Below are 14,947 nucleotides of genomic sequence, written 5' to 3'. Positions count from 1 at the left end.
CTCCTGCCACTCTCCCTGTTGCAGCAAAGCTGGGAGTTCTGAATGACAGAGAAACCCAAAACGACCCTCGGAGATGCATAGGAACAGATGTATTATGCGTGGGCTCAGGGGAGGGTCAACCTCCAAATTCTGAGCCCCATTTTTCAGTTTTCATAGGTTTGTATAGGATTTTATGTGGGATCAGCACGCCTTTTGCTCATTAGCTCATGTGTTGCTAGGTAAAATTTTGCAAGGGGGGGGCGGTTACAGAAGCAGATGCAAGGCTGTGCTTTTGCCAGCTGCTTTACAGAAGTGAGGGGCAGGAGTGGTTTGTTAGATTACAGAAGCAGGGGCCAGGAGTCGGTCTTTCGACATTCTCCTGCACAGGCCAGGTTCTCACAGGCTGATTTACAGAAGCAGGGACAGGAGTGGCTCGTCAGGTATTTTTGCAAGGTTATGCTTTTTTATCCCCACACCCCTTTTATAGTAAAAGAAAATAATGGGGTCCACCGAAATAAAATTTGATTCACAAGAAGGAACGGGAAAGAGTATATTTAGCCTCTGACCTACCCACAGAACCACGCAGTGTCTAACGAACGTGAGCTGTGAATTTTTCCAGGCCCAGGTCTTTGGGGTGACAGTGGCTTGAGGCTCATACTTAAGTGACTTTGTGTGTAACCCTGCATCTGCGGGGCGACAGGAGCCCCTGCTTTCTTCGATTCCTCCCTTTCCACGTTACAGGCGGTTCTGAGGCTGAGAAAGCGCCTGCGACAGGCCTTGAGGAGATTTGAGGTGGCGCGGGAGGGGACGGGGACACGCAGCAGATGCGGACATTTCTGAGGGGCGAGTGTACGTGAGTAACTTTTATTCTCCTAGGTCGGGATCGTGGTGATGTCTGGAATTCTCTTCCATATTTTCTAAACAAAGTACAACCCAAGGTGAAAACGGAAAGCAGGGAAGGCCTGTGGTGTCCTTGTCTTTTTCTGCCTTCTAAGTAGTCTTAGACGCGGGCGGGTGAGTCTCGGGGTCCTACGTCTGCCCCGCAGCCCCCTGCGCCCACCCCAGCGAGCTGCGCGGCCCGGGAGCTCGCGGCCTCCAGGCCGGGGGTGCCCGGGGGCTCACCCTCGCTGCACTGGCTCCCGGGAAGGTGGCTTTGGAGACCGGGCGCGTGCGCCCCGCCGCGCCCGGGACGAGGCGGCCCGGCGGGACCCCAGCGCCCGCACAGCCGCTCGGGCTCCCGCCCAGGCCGCGCGCCCTCTCCGCCTCCTCTTCCGGCGTCTTCCCCCGCCCCCGGCCCTCTTTTCTTTCCTCGTCTGTTTGGCCCCGGGGTCGCCTGGCAGTGGGTCGAGGTGGGGAAAGTGGCCGAGAAGCGGATTGGAAGCGGGAGACGCGCAGGCCGGGGGGCCCTGGCGCGGCCTGAACGGCCGTGGTGGCGGGAGGCGGCCGCGCTGTGAGGCCGCCGTCCTGGGCCACACACAGGCCACTGGCTGGGACACGCAGCCCGCCAGCCCGCGTCCCCCGCGAGCGCGCGTCCCACGAGTCCCCGGCGCGCGCGGAGCGCACGGGGGCGCGCGGGGGCGCACGGGGGCGCGCGGGGGGGGGGGGGGTCCTGCCGCGGCCGGCGCGGAAGCCGCCTGGGTGGAAGGGCCTGTCGTAGGCGCCGAGGCGCACGGCTGCCAGAAGAGGAGGACGGCCGTGAGCCCACCCCGGGCGCGGGCCCTCCTGCGAAGGAGGTGACTTCCGCAGTGGGAACCTCAGAAGCCACCGCGGCCACTTTTGAATCGCCTCCCACTGGCTGTGTCACCTAACTTAGCCTGTGTTCTATGCAGACTGGGGGTGATTTATATTAAAAACAATACAGATTCTAATGGAGTCATATTTGAATGAAATATTGGGAAGCGCCAGGCCTGCGGCGCGCGGCTAACCCCGCCCCCCACCAACCCCACAGGCCCCAGCAAGCTTGGAAAGGCTTTCGTTTGGGCCTCACTCCTTGGGTAGTTTAGAGTCAAGTTCAAGAATACACCATACCATGTGTCATGATGATGGGAGAGAGTGTTGCTGTGGGGGGAGTGGGGGGTGGGGGCGGTGGGGTTGAATGGGACCTCATATTTTTTGAATGTAATATTTTTTTAAAAAATGAATTTAATATAAAAAAAAAATAAAGTAGAAGCAACTAGTAATATACAGAAATAAAAAGAATACACCATATGAAGCATCTTTAGTTTAATTCTTAAACAACAGCCATAATACCCCAAAAGCACTAAGTACATAGAATTTAAACTACATAAAAGATCACGTTCGGATGGAATTGTTTCAGGAAAATCTCCTGGATGGGGTGAAATTCTTTAGAAAGGAATTCTGAAGGCAGCAATTCATCAAAATCACTTACGACAAAAGGAGAAACATTTTTAACTGATTCCAAGGTCGTGTATATGTGATCATGCCTAAAGTTACTTGACTTTTTTTTTTTTTTTTTTTTTACGTTGGACTCTGTGTAGTCATAAATGAATGTGAACTTCAGCTGTTGGAGTTATGGGACTAAAATTAATCAAAGGAAACAATATATACACAACAGTGACATTTATACTCACAAGCATGTATTGCATACTGGCTATTCCAGGCACTATGCTTAGTGCTGGGAATGCACAGAGACAAATCAGACAGTCTCTGTCCCCAATAAGCTTTATAAAGTTTAAAAACCCAGAGAATATATCAGAGTCAATCATGGAGTAAAAAGTTTACATCTTGAAGGTCTAACTACTACTACTATGAGTAGTAGTAAAAATGGAAATCAATACATGATTCAATGCCAAAACTGTGACAGTGTTAATGATTAAAATAATTGAAAGTTCTATTTCATGAGTTTATGCTGAGACCAGCTCAACAATAGGTCTGCACGAAGGGAAGGTGACGCAGAACTGAAGAAATAAAAGGACAGAAAGAAAGACACAAGACAGGAAACAAAGATGAGACCAGGGTCTTCACAGATTTTGAAACTGAGAGCCTCAACCCTAGTTTCTCCATGTATATATTTGAAAGCTAACGAGCAACTTGCAACATCAGAAGCAACTTGCAACATCTACAATAAGGTACAGGAACATCTTGTACAATAACAAGAAACAACTAATAGGTAATTTACAATAACAGGAGGCAACTCAGAACATCTTGTACAATAATAAGAAACAAGGAATAGGAAAGCCAGTTTCCCACAACAGGAAACATCTAGACCAAATGGTCCTAACTGCAACCTCTGAATTCTGGATTCCAGCTGATTATGAAAAGTAGAACATATGTGCTGGGACACAAGCAGACATTGAAAAATGATAGGACAAAGTTAAATCAATCGTTCTTGCCAATAACTGCCCTGCCTTAAGGTAAGTCATTTCTCCTGTGGTATGCTGTATAGATGGATGGCAATTATCTAACATGAGGATGATTAGAAGATGGTTAAAATGCGTTTTTTACATATCAACAGGCATCAGTCTTTCCAGGAGTTTTTCAGGGTAAAATTTTATTATTTTTTTCCCTTGAAGTTTTTTAAAACTGATTTGTAATTGTAACTTCTCATTCCTCCCTGACTTTTGGGAAAGGTATTCTATACTAGAAGTGTCAGATAAAGAAAGGGAAAAGCCCAAAGAGCTGGGAAAATAAGAAAAGTAAATGGTAGAGGCCATAAAACTTTGTTAGACATCAGATAACCATCAGGAAAAATCAGAAATTTCCAAGTGCCTGTTATGTGCTAAAAAGCCATGCCCTTGACTCTCTGAGGTCAGGGCCATGTCCTCTTGTGCTCACGCAGAGCTCTCAACCATACAGCACACTGTTGTCCTTGCCTGTTCCAGGGTCATCACAAAGGATACTGTTTTAATTAATGCTTGATAAAGGAATTGTAGTGAGTAAGAGAATGATTGTATGTAGTTCTCACGACACTGTATGAGGTAGGAATTAATGTTCTCAGAGAGGTTACCTGCCCAAGAGCCAAAGTCAAGGTCCATCCTGGCTTGAGATGCATCCATTTGGTATCTTAGCCTGTTGATGCTGAACACAAGTGGAAGCAGTGATGGGAACCAGGTGGCTTGGTGGAATCTTCAGGAGAAAGAGTACAATGGAGAGAATCGTGAGAAGAGTTTGAGTTAGAGAAGAATTTGGTGAAAGATAATGTGGAAGAAACCCAAGCAACCTGAGTGAGTTAGCCTATTTCCTGATTACCCCTCATCCTCTTAGCTGCATTTCCTTTTACCTAGTCTCCAGAGTAAGGCAGGGATTGTCCCCTGGAGAGGGCTTACTCCAGCATGGCAGCTCCAGTCCCCGGGCCTGGTCCTTCCCGTGAGACAGGGCAGAGTCAGGAGCTGGAGCATCCCTCCCACCCCTTTTCTTTACACCTACTGATCCTTTAGCCAAGAGCTGTGGAAGGCCATTTTTTGTCCCATAGTTGGATTCTCATGGGCATCAAGGAGAAGATAAACCTTTTCCGACCTCTTTTCATTTCACTCTTCCCCCTTTCTGAAGCCTACCTGGACTTTACACATCACACTGAAAACTGATGTGCTTTCACATAACAGTGCTTGTCCCTAAGAAGGAGGCCTATTGGTGAGACTCAGGTGTTTTGTCCGAAGGGCAATTTGTACTCATGGAAAGCACCTCACACATTTCATCATTGCTGATTCTCAAAACAACCCTGTATGCTAAGTACCCAGGACAAATGTTACACCCCTTTAACAGGAGACTGAGAGTCTAACTGAATTGATTTGCTTAGTGTCAAAAGAAGTTTTAAGTGATAAAAACTGCTCCCGAAACCTGTAATCTAACTCTTAGCTCAGTGTTTCCTCCGTGCTGTCTCACCTGTTCACATCTGCACTTATACCAACCAGCGCATTGCTACATGGAGGCATGGTATGTCATTCTTTTTTTGTGCTGCTAATCAAGTTCATCGCTATGTTTACTTTTCTCCCATAGAAAATCAAAGTGAGTCCTGTGGACTCTTGGCTGAGATTGAGAATACCATGACAGCGCCGCTCAGTAGGGTAAAGCTGTGGGAACTGCTGCAGTCTGTACACGCTGGCTCTCTTTGACCCAGCTGTGGGCACCTCCAGAAGGTAACTGGAATCTAGTTTACTGCAGGACAGGAGACACACACACACACACTGCTGTAATGGACATGCAAATATAGCGGTCAACTCCTGAGGTGTATGCTCTATACTTATGAGTTTACTCATCTCAGAGAGAGCATATTGTTAACAGATGTTCAAAATTACGAAAGCACATTCCCTTCAACCCAGCACGTCTAGATTTGCATCCGACTGTTCTGCTTACACATATGTGAAATGACCCGTAAGAAGTTACTCAGTGCCACAGTGTTTTAATAGCATACACACCCAAACAACTTCCAGTACAGGGTGCTTGAGATGAATTATGGCATATCCATGCAATGGATGCCATAGTTCTTAAAAAAAAGGAGGAAGAGACTGCACTGATATGGAAAAGTCATCAATTATTATTCATGAGAATAGTATGTATGTCATCTTTTCTGTAAAAAGGGAGAAAAAGACATTTGTATTTACATATTTATGTATGTATAAAAATCTGTAAGGATACACAAAAAATTCATAACAATGGCCAAGTTTTTATTTTAATTTCTTGGTTTTGGAAGAGTGAGAACTAAACTGATAGAACAGACAGACTTTTCACTTTATAATTTTTTTTGTGTTTGAACATTGTGACTATTGCATAAAGAATTAAATAAACTGAAATTGTCAAATAAGGATCATGTAATTTTTATGAACATGGATCAAATGTTATGAATTAAAAAGCATTATTCAGTAGTCATCTGCATAGTCCCTTTCATCATCTATAAACCATCAGGCTTAAACCACCAGGAAGGTTATAAGAATTTTTTGAAGAGTGAGTTCTAGTGAGCATGCTATATTTATTCACAAAACTAATTTAATTATTAAACCTTTTTAAGGATTTTTTAAAAACATGAACATTTAAAGGAGAGTCAACCACAACAACAGAAAGAGATCCAAGGGGAGCAAATTTAGCCCAAGCAATGGTGCACCTGCTTCCCATGAGTGAGGTCCTGGGTTCAATCCTTGGTACCGCCTTAAAAAAAAAAGCCACAAAACCTTATTGAAAATTCTTTCTTTACTTCATTGTAAGGGAACATGGGATCCACAGGGTTTGGGAGAACCCCAGGCCACTGCTGACAAGAAGTAATATTTTAGTAAAGAGATTAGTGCAAGGATCCCCAGAATTTTTCAATGCACAGCACAGTTAGTGTCATTACTTTTTCAGTGTCTATAGGCCAAAAGAAATAAGTACCAATTCCTTTTATTAAGTAGTTAGGTCCAGACAACCTAATAAGTGTTTATGGCCTAAGAGCTATTTTTAAAAATAATACATGTGAATTGACTATAGATGTACAATTTCATTCTTAAGTACTCACAGTTACCAAGTCATGGGATATGTGTGCAGAACTTCGCAAGCCTTGGAATCAGATTGAACACCGTCACCCTCATTTCCTGTTCCATATTAATCTGATCACAGCAACCATCAAAAACCCAGATGTGTTCACTGCCATGACAGATAGCCCTTCTTTGGAGCTGGTGTTAGTGCGTGATGGAATTGGACTCAGAGGGGATCTCTTTTCACAAGACTTGCATGCTACTTTATTGGAATTGAAGTCGGTGCTGGGTTTAAGATATATGTAGGGGATTTGAATCTCTGGACTGATAATATGACACCCAGGCCCAGAGCCTCAACAGACTTCAGCTCCTACACTTTGATTTATTGGACTTACTCCACTCAGCTAACATGGAGTTGAAGAAGGTCAACCACCACAACATGGAGCCTAGAGTGTCTACAACTGGAAGCGGGAGGAGTGCATCCAGTACCCATGTGGAATCTAAGCCCTCACTTGACATAGATGTGCAATGGACACAACCAATCCAATGTCCACAGAGAAAATGTGGAATGGGTGTGGGAACGGTAGCCATGGTGGCTGCTGGCTGTGGGGAACGGGAGGAAGAGTTGAGATGTGGAGGCGTTTTCGGGACGTGGAGTTGTCCTGGATAGTGCTTCACGGACAATTACGGGACATTATAGATCCCCCCAGGGCCCACTGGATGGAACGTGAGAGAGTCTGGGCTATGATGTGGACCATTGACTATGGGGTGCAGTGATGTTCAGAGATGAACTTACCAGGTGCAATGGATGTGTCATGATGATGGGAGAGAGTGTTGCTGTGGGGGGAGTGAGGGGCGGGGGCGGTGGGGTTGAATGGGACCTCATATTTTTCATAATGTAATTAAAAAATAAATTAATTAATTAATTAAAAAAAAAAGTTGCAAAAAAAAAAAAAACCCAGATGTGTGTAATACTATATAAGGACATTGAACTATCTGGATCTAGTCCCTACAGTGTCTGACAGATGTTTGTCTTGAAAATTAAAATATCCGGGGGTGCCCCTGTGCATTCGTGGCCTCACCCGGTGGCTCCTTGGTGTGTAGCGTAGGAATTGTGGGATGAATGCATTGATGGAATTGAAGAACCATACACAGAGGTGCAGGCCAGGAAAACTTTGTGCTAGGGTGGAAATGTTCCGTGTCCACTGCCTGATGTGGAGGCCACTGCCACAAGCTGCTGTTGAGCGCTTCTGTGTGGCTGGTGTGAATGGGGACATGGGTTTGTAATCCTGTTCGTTTTGGTTGGTTTAAATAGCCACATGTGGCCACATGCCGGGCAGCGCAGCTGGGCCGGCTCAGTGGGTTAATGCCATGCTCTGCAGTCTACCCAGCCTTACAAAGGCTGATCAGGACCAGTTAAAGTGCCAGTATTCACATGGGCCTTGTTATTCGAGCAATCAGAAGATTGTGAACTCACACAAAATCAAAAGTGCGCATTGTTTTTGCCACCTAGAGAAGATTTTACGAAGGCCTTCAGAAGCTCGGAGTGGGCTTCACAAACATCCAGCGATTCAGCAGCCACTCCAGTCCCCCTGGTCTCTGAAATGTATACCTCTTTCCTTAGGTTAACTGTTAATTATTTGATTGTTGTCGTTTCTTCTCATGCAATTCTGATATCATTGAAGCATTCCAGAACAGACCAATGAAAAGCAAAAAGTAAGATCTTCCTTTAATTATAAACTACTGATATTTATTTTTCAACAGTCTTGCGTTCTGTTTATGGCCTTTGAGAGTTTTTCCTTCATTTCTTTCCATGGCATTATTAAATATTAGTTAGTATTTGCTACACTGCATCTCACTGTGTTTTCAGTTCTTCACTTGTGAGAGAACTCTCGTGGGCACTCCACTCACCACGCGGGTACTCGCATGGGCACTCGGCTCGCCACGTGGGCACTGGCTCACCTCACAGGCACACTTTTTCTTCTTCTTTTTAACCAGGATGTCCCAAGGATGGAACCCAGGTCCTCCCATATGGTGGAGGCCCTATCACTTGACCCACATCCACTTCCCCCTTGTCTTCTCTAAAAGAGACTTGGAGAACAGTGACATCTCAGGAGATTCTTCAAGGAAAGTTACTTCTTACGGTGGCCAAATACATCCATTTTACGTCAGTTCATGATTCTCGTTCTCATTGTATATATACTAATAATACTTCCAAATCCTAGGGAATCCACCTAGTTTAAAGCTCGTGAGTTTTTGAATCCAACTATAGGTACTGTTTCTCTAGGTTAAAACTGGAATCATTTTAGAACTGAATATAAGATATAACATGGAGTTAAAGCCAATTTTCAGGTTCCTAGATTGAAAAAGGAAGGTTTGGATAGGGGGAGGGTGTCACTGTGTCTCCAGTATGTCCAGAGGCGGGTATTCTTTCAATGCAATATTGATAATCTGGGGCTTTTGGCACTGTGGGGTGCTGAAAGCTGTATCATTTTCACAGCAGCATAACTATTATTATCATAGAACTCCTTTTGTTCTAATTATACACCACACAATATTTCTTATGAATGTGGCTTTCCCAAATTTGAAGACAATCAAAAAAGAACACATTGGGCCACCTAGCTTTATTTTTTGGTATAAATTTGTAAATCAGATGATTGTATATGCACGGATCTATATCAGAACTCTCAATTCGGTTCCATTGGTCAGTCCATCTATCCTTGTACCAATACCATGCCGTTTTGATCACTATAGCTGTGTAGTAAGTTTTAAAGTCAGGTAGTGTAATTCCTCTGATTTTATTTTTCAATATGTCTTTGGCTATTCAGGGCCTCTCTCCCTTCCAAATAAATTTCACAGTTCATTTTCCAGCTCATTAAAAAAATGCTGTGTTGATTTTTATTTGGATTGCATTAAATCCGTAGATCAGTTTAGGTAGGATAGACATCTTAATGATATTTAGTCTTCCAGTCCATGAACAGGAAATATTCTTCCGTTTATTTAACTCTTCTTTGATTTCCCTTATCAGTGTTGTGTAGTTTTCTGTGTATAAGTCTTTATATCTTTAGTTAAAGCTGTTCTCAACACAACAGCCCAGATTATCCTTTGAAATGGTAAGTCAGCTCCTGTTACTCTTCCACTCAGACCCTCATGCAGAGTTAAGGCAGAAGTCTTTACACAGCCTCTAGACCCCACTCATTTTCACCTTCTCCTCTGCTGCCCTCACTGCTCTTCCTGTAACACACCAGAAGTGCTCCTGCCTCAGGTCTTTGCTCTCCCTGATCCTTCTACCTAGAATCTCTTCCTGAAAACATCATTTGGCCCAAGAGTTTGCTCAAAGGACACCTCAATGAGGCCTACTTGAAAACCCTATTTTATACTGTAACACGTGTCCCACCCATTCCTACCTCGCGCAACCGCTTACCACCTTCTAACATTCTGTATAGTTTACTTTTCTACTTTTTCTTATTATCTGCCTCTCCATAGATTGTAAGCCCTGGAAGGTCAGGAACTTGATTTACTTCACTCATAAATTCCAAACAACCAAAACAATGCCAGGCACATAGAGGTGCTCAGTAAATGTATGGAAGGAATGAATGGATAAGTGTGCTTCATTTGGTGAATCGGAAGCTCATCTGTTCAGAGTTTACCTGAACTGTGAAGAGGAAGAAAAAGTGTCAGGAAAACAGCATGAAGTTTCTAAACCCAAAGAGCTAATGATCTATGCCTCAAGTCATGGCATTCCCCACAAGGGGAACTCCTGTGGAATTCTAACCTGAATAGGCAGCCAACTTTTATTTTCTTCATGTTAAAATAAAAAAGAGCAGACTCAAAAGCAATATTTTCTAAACTATCAGAGATTCAGACTCAGTAGATTTGAGAAGGACCTAGGAATCTGAAATTGTAGACATTCTGCAGGTGGTCCACCAGTAAGCCAGGCTTGGATATCTGTGCCAGAGCACTTCGTTGGAATTGCCGAGGCCTGAAGGAAACATTAGAAGGATGTTAGTGAAGTGAGAGTGAGGTATGTGGTTAAGTGGGCTTTTAGAATCAAGGAATTGATGATTGTGCTTTCTTTCATGTCATGGGTGTTTGGGTGAGAAACATGCCAGTGAGCTTATGAACAGTCTAAAGAATGATAGAGGAAGAAATGCATGAGGGAAGTCTCTCATAAAAAGTCTTTTAAAAATATTTATAGTTTAACAAAGTGGCCGAATTTCATGTCATTAAAATAATAGGAAAATCCACTCCTGGGAAAATATTGCTGAAGCTCAAGGCTTATTGGACCAGCACGAATTTGTATGAACAAAAAGGGCACCTAGCAGAGGCAGAGTGAACATCAGTGGCTGGAAAAGGCAGGTTTATTTCTAGGGAGTGGAAAGTTCAGAAGAGATAGAGATAGAAATGTAGTTTGGACTTTGAAAAACAAGCCTAGATCTTTGCATTTCATTTTGTAGGTAATTGCAGGCTGTCGTAGGTTAGTTGCCTCTTGGTTTTGCTGTGTAAAGGGAGGAACAGCTGGAAACAATATTTTCTATTAGGGAATGAGGAACTGAAAAGGAGGTCTATGGTAACTGCTCTGCACAGGAGGCATACAGTGGTAACAGAAAACTCACCACCATTATTCCACCGTGACACCTGCTTGGGCCAGAGTGGCGTCACCATTCTCAAAACTTTCCATGGACAGTGCTGCTTCCCAGCCTCCTGCCATCAAACTGTGCCCTTTGCTTAGATTTATCATCTCAACTTCAGACTCTACGGTGTCCAACGTCTGTGCATTCTCCCTCGACCCCAAACCGTTCTTAGTGCTAGCTGTGCTTCAGAATCACCCGAAGGCCTTGTTAAATATACAGAGTCCCTGCCCTACCACAGGCCTGCAGAACCCAGACCAGGTGGCACTTGGGCCTTTGCGTGTTACAAGCGTCCTTGGGGTCAAAACCAAATCTCTTCTAGATCTGAGAGAAGCATCCCCGCTAGGGGGCGCGAAAGAGAACCTGCAGGAATCACAGTGCTCGACCCACCAGTAAGGCGCAGGCGCACACGGTAATTCCCAAAATCCATAGTTGATTTTCAGAAGGCTCGGCTACAAAAATGCCTTTTGCTTCATGGCGGTAGGGAATCTTGTTTTGGGACTTAATGAGGAAGATGCGTAGCAAAAATTATGGAAGGGTGGATTAAAAAAGCTTGCGCCCAACGTGGGGCTCGAACCCACGACCCTGAGATTAAGAGTCTCATGCTCTACCGACTGAGCTAGCCGGGCAGTTGAGAATTGATCTTTGCCATATTATATAAGAGAAACAGAGGCCTCCATCTTGGCGCCCGCCGTCACTTGTCTTTCCACATCGTTCTCCAGATCTCGGTTCTCTGCGCTCCCGGCCCGCGCCTCCCGCCGCTCTCCGCGCTTTTCTCCCCTTGGCAGGCGCTCAGCCCCGTCCGGCCGCCGTCCCTCCCCACGCGGAAGGAGCGGCTCGGGGTCGCACTCGCATTTCGGGGCCAAGCCTCTGGCCCACGACAGCAGGTGGGACCCCGCGTTTCGTGTGTTTTGATGCCCGCGAACGCGCGCAGGACCCAGCAGGTGCGGCGAGAGCGGCCCCTTCCGAGAGGGCGGCCGACGCCCCGGGCAGGCGACCCCGAGCAGGCCACCCCGAGCCTCCGCTGCGGGCAGACCCCGGGCCGACGCCGCACCCAGGAGGAAAGCCGAAACGCCCCTGGAGTCGCCCAGCCCCCGCCCACTCAGCGGCGTTTGGGTTTCCACGTCGCGATCAGTTCCCCTTGAGGTGATGACCCGATGGCGGATGGCGTTGAACTGAGAGGAGACCGCGGCCCTTCCCCACATTTCCTGTCGTTACAACGCGGAGGCGGAACTTCAGGCAGAGCCTGAGGCGTCGCTGACGGAAAACTGAAGAGAAGGAAGAAGGGAAAAACGAAACAAACGTGTCTCCTTTACTTAGAAGGGTCGCTCGGTAGCCTCACGTGCATAGGTGGTAAAGGAGGTCTGCCTGACCGTGGTAACTCAACTTCAGCGCAGCTTTACCGATTTAGATCTTTCCAGAGATTCAATTCCAGGGTAAAATTCTGGAGGCAAGAGGAAAAAAAAAAAAAAAAAAATAGGGCTCGTCCGGGATTTGAACCCGGGACCTCTCGCACCCTAAGCGAGAATCATACCCCTAGACCAACGAGCCGCTCGAGCCTAGGGCTTTCCTTTTAACTTATGTGCTAATCACTGACGATCGTCGCTCTTTACGAGTCTCTTTATTTTTGTATATGCACAGAATGATGACAGGCTTCACCCCATATTCTCTTAAAACCAGCTCCCCACGGCCCTCAGACCGTCCCCATGTCTCCTAGCAGCCCAGTCCTGCCAAGGACCGAGTCAAGGCCTAGTTTCTCAAAGGGCGCTCGAGCCATCCCCGTGTGGGAAACAAGAGCCCGCCAGGCAAGCGCCGGGGTTGGAGGAAGTGCAGAAACGCCGCAGCGCTCCCCGCGCGGCTCCTCCAGCTCCCGCGCTCGCTCGAGCGGCGGCGAGACCGCCCCGCGCCCAGGCCCCCGTGGAGCTCGTGGCCCGACCCCAGCGTTTCCGCTTGAAGATAAACACGGATGAGGCGGTGCCCAGGGCGGAAAGGTCACCCCACGGGGCGCCCCGACGTGAGGGAGACGCACCAGCCAGCGGCAGGCGCACGGCCCGGAACCCCGCCGAGCAGCGGCTCCAGGCGTCGGGCGACCGGCACCCGCGGGCGGGTGACTGAGCAAGGGCGGCGGGGTCCCCCGGTGATCCTCTCGTCCCGAGAGAGCCAAGTCCAGGCAAGCGCTTCTCCCAGCGCGGGAGTCCCGGCGCGGCCCGCAGGGACGCTCGGCTCAGGTCGCAGCAGGCGGAGGCGAGCACGGCCTTCACGCACCGCCCGCGTCGCGGGAACCGAGGCCAAGGCCACCTGGGTCTTCACCCGATTTCGAGGGCCACGGCTGGCCACTAACGCTGGGGACACGATTTGCTGCTTGCGGATTTATATCTAACTCCTAAGATGTCTGTCTTGCTCCTTTTCTGCTTCTTTGGAACAAGTTTGTGTTGGCGCACTGAGCTGCTGCTCCCGACTTGCCACAGGATGATTTGAGTTTGACGAAAGGTGGTTTGTGCGAGTGCAGCAGAGTAGCTTGTAGAGGAGCTTGTCGGGCAGTTTGGTCTTCCTTATCTCCAGAAAAGCCGACGAGGAGGTTAAAGGAAAAGACCAGGGACTCCCCTCACAAATGTTAGAGAGGAAAACGTTTAGCCCGAACCTGGCCCGTACGGGGATCGAACCCGCGACCTTGGCGTTATTAGCACCACGCTCTAACCAACTGAGCTAACCGGCCAGCTGCGATTTTAACTTCGGGGAAGTTCTCTCAAGAAGGTGGCCATATTCTTACCGTCGCTTTTTCCTCACGAAGGAAGGGACCTAATTGGCCCCCGTCTTTTTTTCAGACGTTTGTCCCAGTCTTTCGTTCTACGACGCCGCGACGTGGAGGCAACCGCCTCCTCGGTCGTGTTCTGAGATTGTTTCTGTGGTGTGAGACCAGCCACCTAGCACAGGTCAGCGCTCAGCAGCGGGTCCCAGGCGCTTTCCAGGTTGCTTCTCGTACGACATCTCTTGGGTGTATTTTTCCGTGTTCCCGTTTCCGGTCCTTTCAGATAAAGACATGCCAAAAATATCTCAAAGCAACCCTGTTCCTCTCTCTGCATGCACAGTTCTAGTTACAGCAGCGAAAAGATCATTTTAGGACATTAATAAGGAAGGGTAGAGAAAACACAGATATTTGACAGTTTTTTAAATCCACGATTTCTGACTGTTGCCTAGTGAAGAAAAGAGAAACTGGAGATGCCGGGGATCGAACCCGGGGCCTCATACATGCGAAGCATGCGCTCTACCACTGAGCTACATCCCCAGTCCTATGGCAAGGCTCGATGTAGCTCAGCCCAGTTCTTTCAATACAACTTTTTCTCCCTGCAACCACAGGATTCGCTGAATGCTGAAGCTAATAAATAAACGAGGTCTCCTTTATTCAGACAATAAAATCCTGACGTGGTTAATGGGGAAGCACTCATCAGTTTTCCAAGTAGGGGAAACCTTCCAGTCATTAGACCTTTGCCAAACACTTAAACTAGGGATCGTGGGGACAAAACTACCCGGAATTCTGACTAGGAAAAGGAGAGTGGGACACTCCCTTAAAAGCTTCTTTCTTTCCTTTTTCATTTACCCCAAAGGCAGCTGATACACTTACAGGATCAAAGAACTCCCTTTGTCCCTCCTCCCACGTCCCTGAAAAGGTGAATCGAGCGCCAGCGTCGGATCGGCTTCCTTTGGAAAGTCCGTTCGGCCCCAAATATGAACTACTTGAGATATTTCTCTGGGGAAGCTAGGAACTGGAAGGCCAGCATTCTGTTAGTTCTTCACTGGACTGACTTCTATACAGTATAGTGTATGTGCATATCTATATTATATATATCTTTATCAATATATATGCTATAGGAAGCATATATATAAACTATAAACGGCCATTGAAAAAGAGAATTTGGGGGGACATTGGGATTG

At 47.0% G+C, this 14,947-nt stretch overlaps 1 long non-coding RNA gene and 4 other non-coding genes across 5 annotated transcripts; 1 reads left to right on the top strand and 4 right to left on the bottom strand.

Annotated features, from left to right (window-relative positions):
* Positions 1 to 2,556: 2,556 nt before the first annotated feature.
* LOC131275353 (uncharacterized) lies at positions 2,557 to 7,248 on the top strand. Its single transcript, XR_009182789.2, has 4 exons — positions 2,557 to 3,353; positions 4,008 to 4,163; positions 4,936 to 5,075; positions 6,418 to 7,248. It is a non-coding gene; the product is annotated as an uncharacterized lncRNA (long non-coding RNA).
* Positions 7,249 to 11,570: 4,322 nt separating this feature from the next.
* TRNAK-CUU (transfer RNA lysine (anticodon CUU)) lies at positions 11,571 to 11,643 on the bottom strand. Its single transcript has one exon. It is a non-coding gene; the product is annotated as a tRNA-Lys (tRNA).
* An 850-nt stretch (positions 11,644 to 12,493) lies between these two features.
* On the bottom strand, positions 12,494 to 12,565 carry TRNAP-AGG (transfer RNA proline (anticodon AGG)). Its single transcript has one exon. It is a non-coding gene; the product is annotated as a tRNA-Pro (tRNA).
* Positions 12,566 to 13,656: 1,091 nt separating this feature from the next.
* Positions 13,657 to 13,730, bottom strand: TRNAI-AAU (transfer RNA isoleucine (anticodon AAU)). The gene has a single exon. It is a non-coding gene; the product is annotated as a tRNA-Ile (tRNA).
* Positions 13,731 to 14,228: 498 nt separating this feature from the next.
* TRNAA-CGC (transfer RNA alanine (anticodon CGC)) lies at positions 14,229 to 14,300 on the bottom strand. The gene has a single exon. It is a non-coding gene; the product is annotated as a tRNA-Ala (tRNA).
* Positions 14,301 to 14,947: the final 647 nt, after the last annotated feature.

This window comes from Dasypus novemcinctus, chromosome 22, assembly GCF_030445035.2.
Source record: "Dasypus novemcinctus isolate mDasNov1 chromosome 22, mDasNov1.1.hap2, whole genome shotgun sequence".
Classification (NCBI taxonomy): Eukaryota; Metazoa; Chordata; class Mammalia; order Cingulata; family Dasypodidae; genus Dasypus; species Dasypus novemcinctus.
The sequence above is the reverse complement of the archived record's forward strand: the minus strand, read 5'-3'. Positions and strand labels throughout refer to the sequence as shown.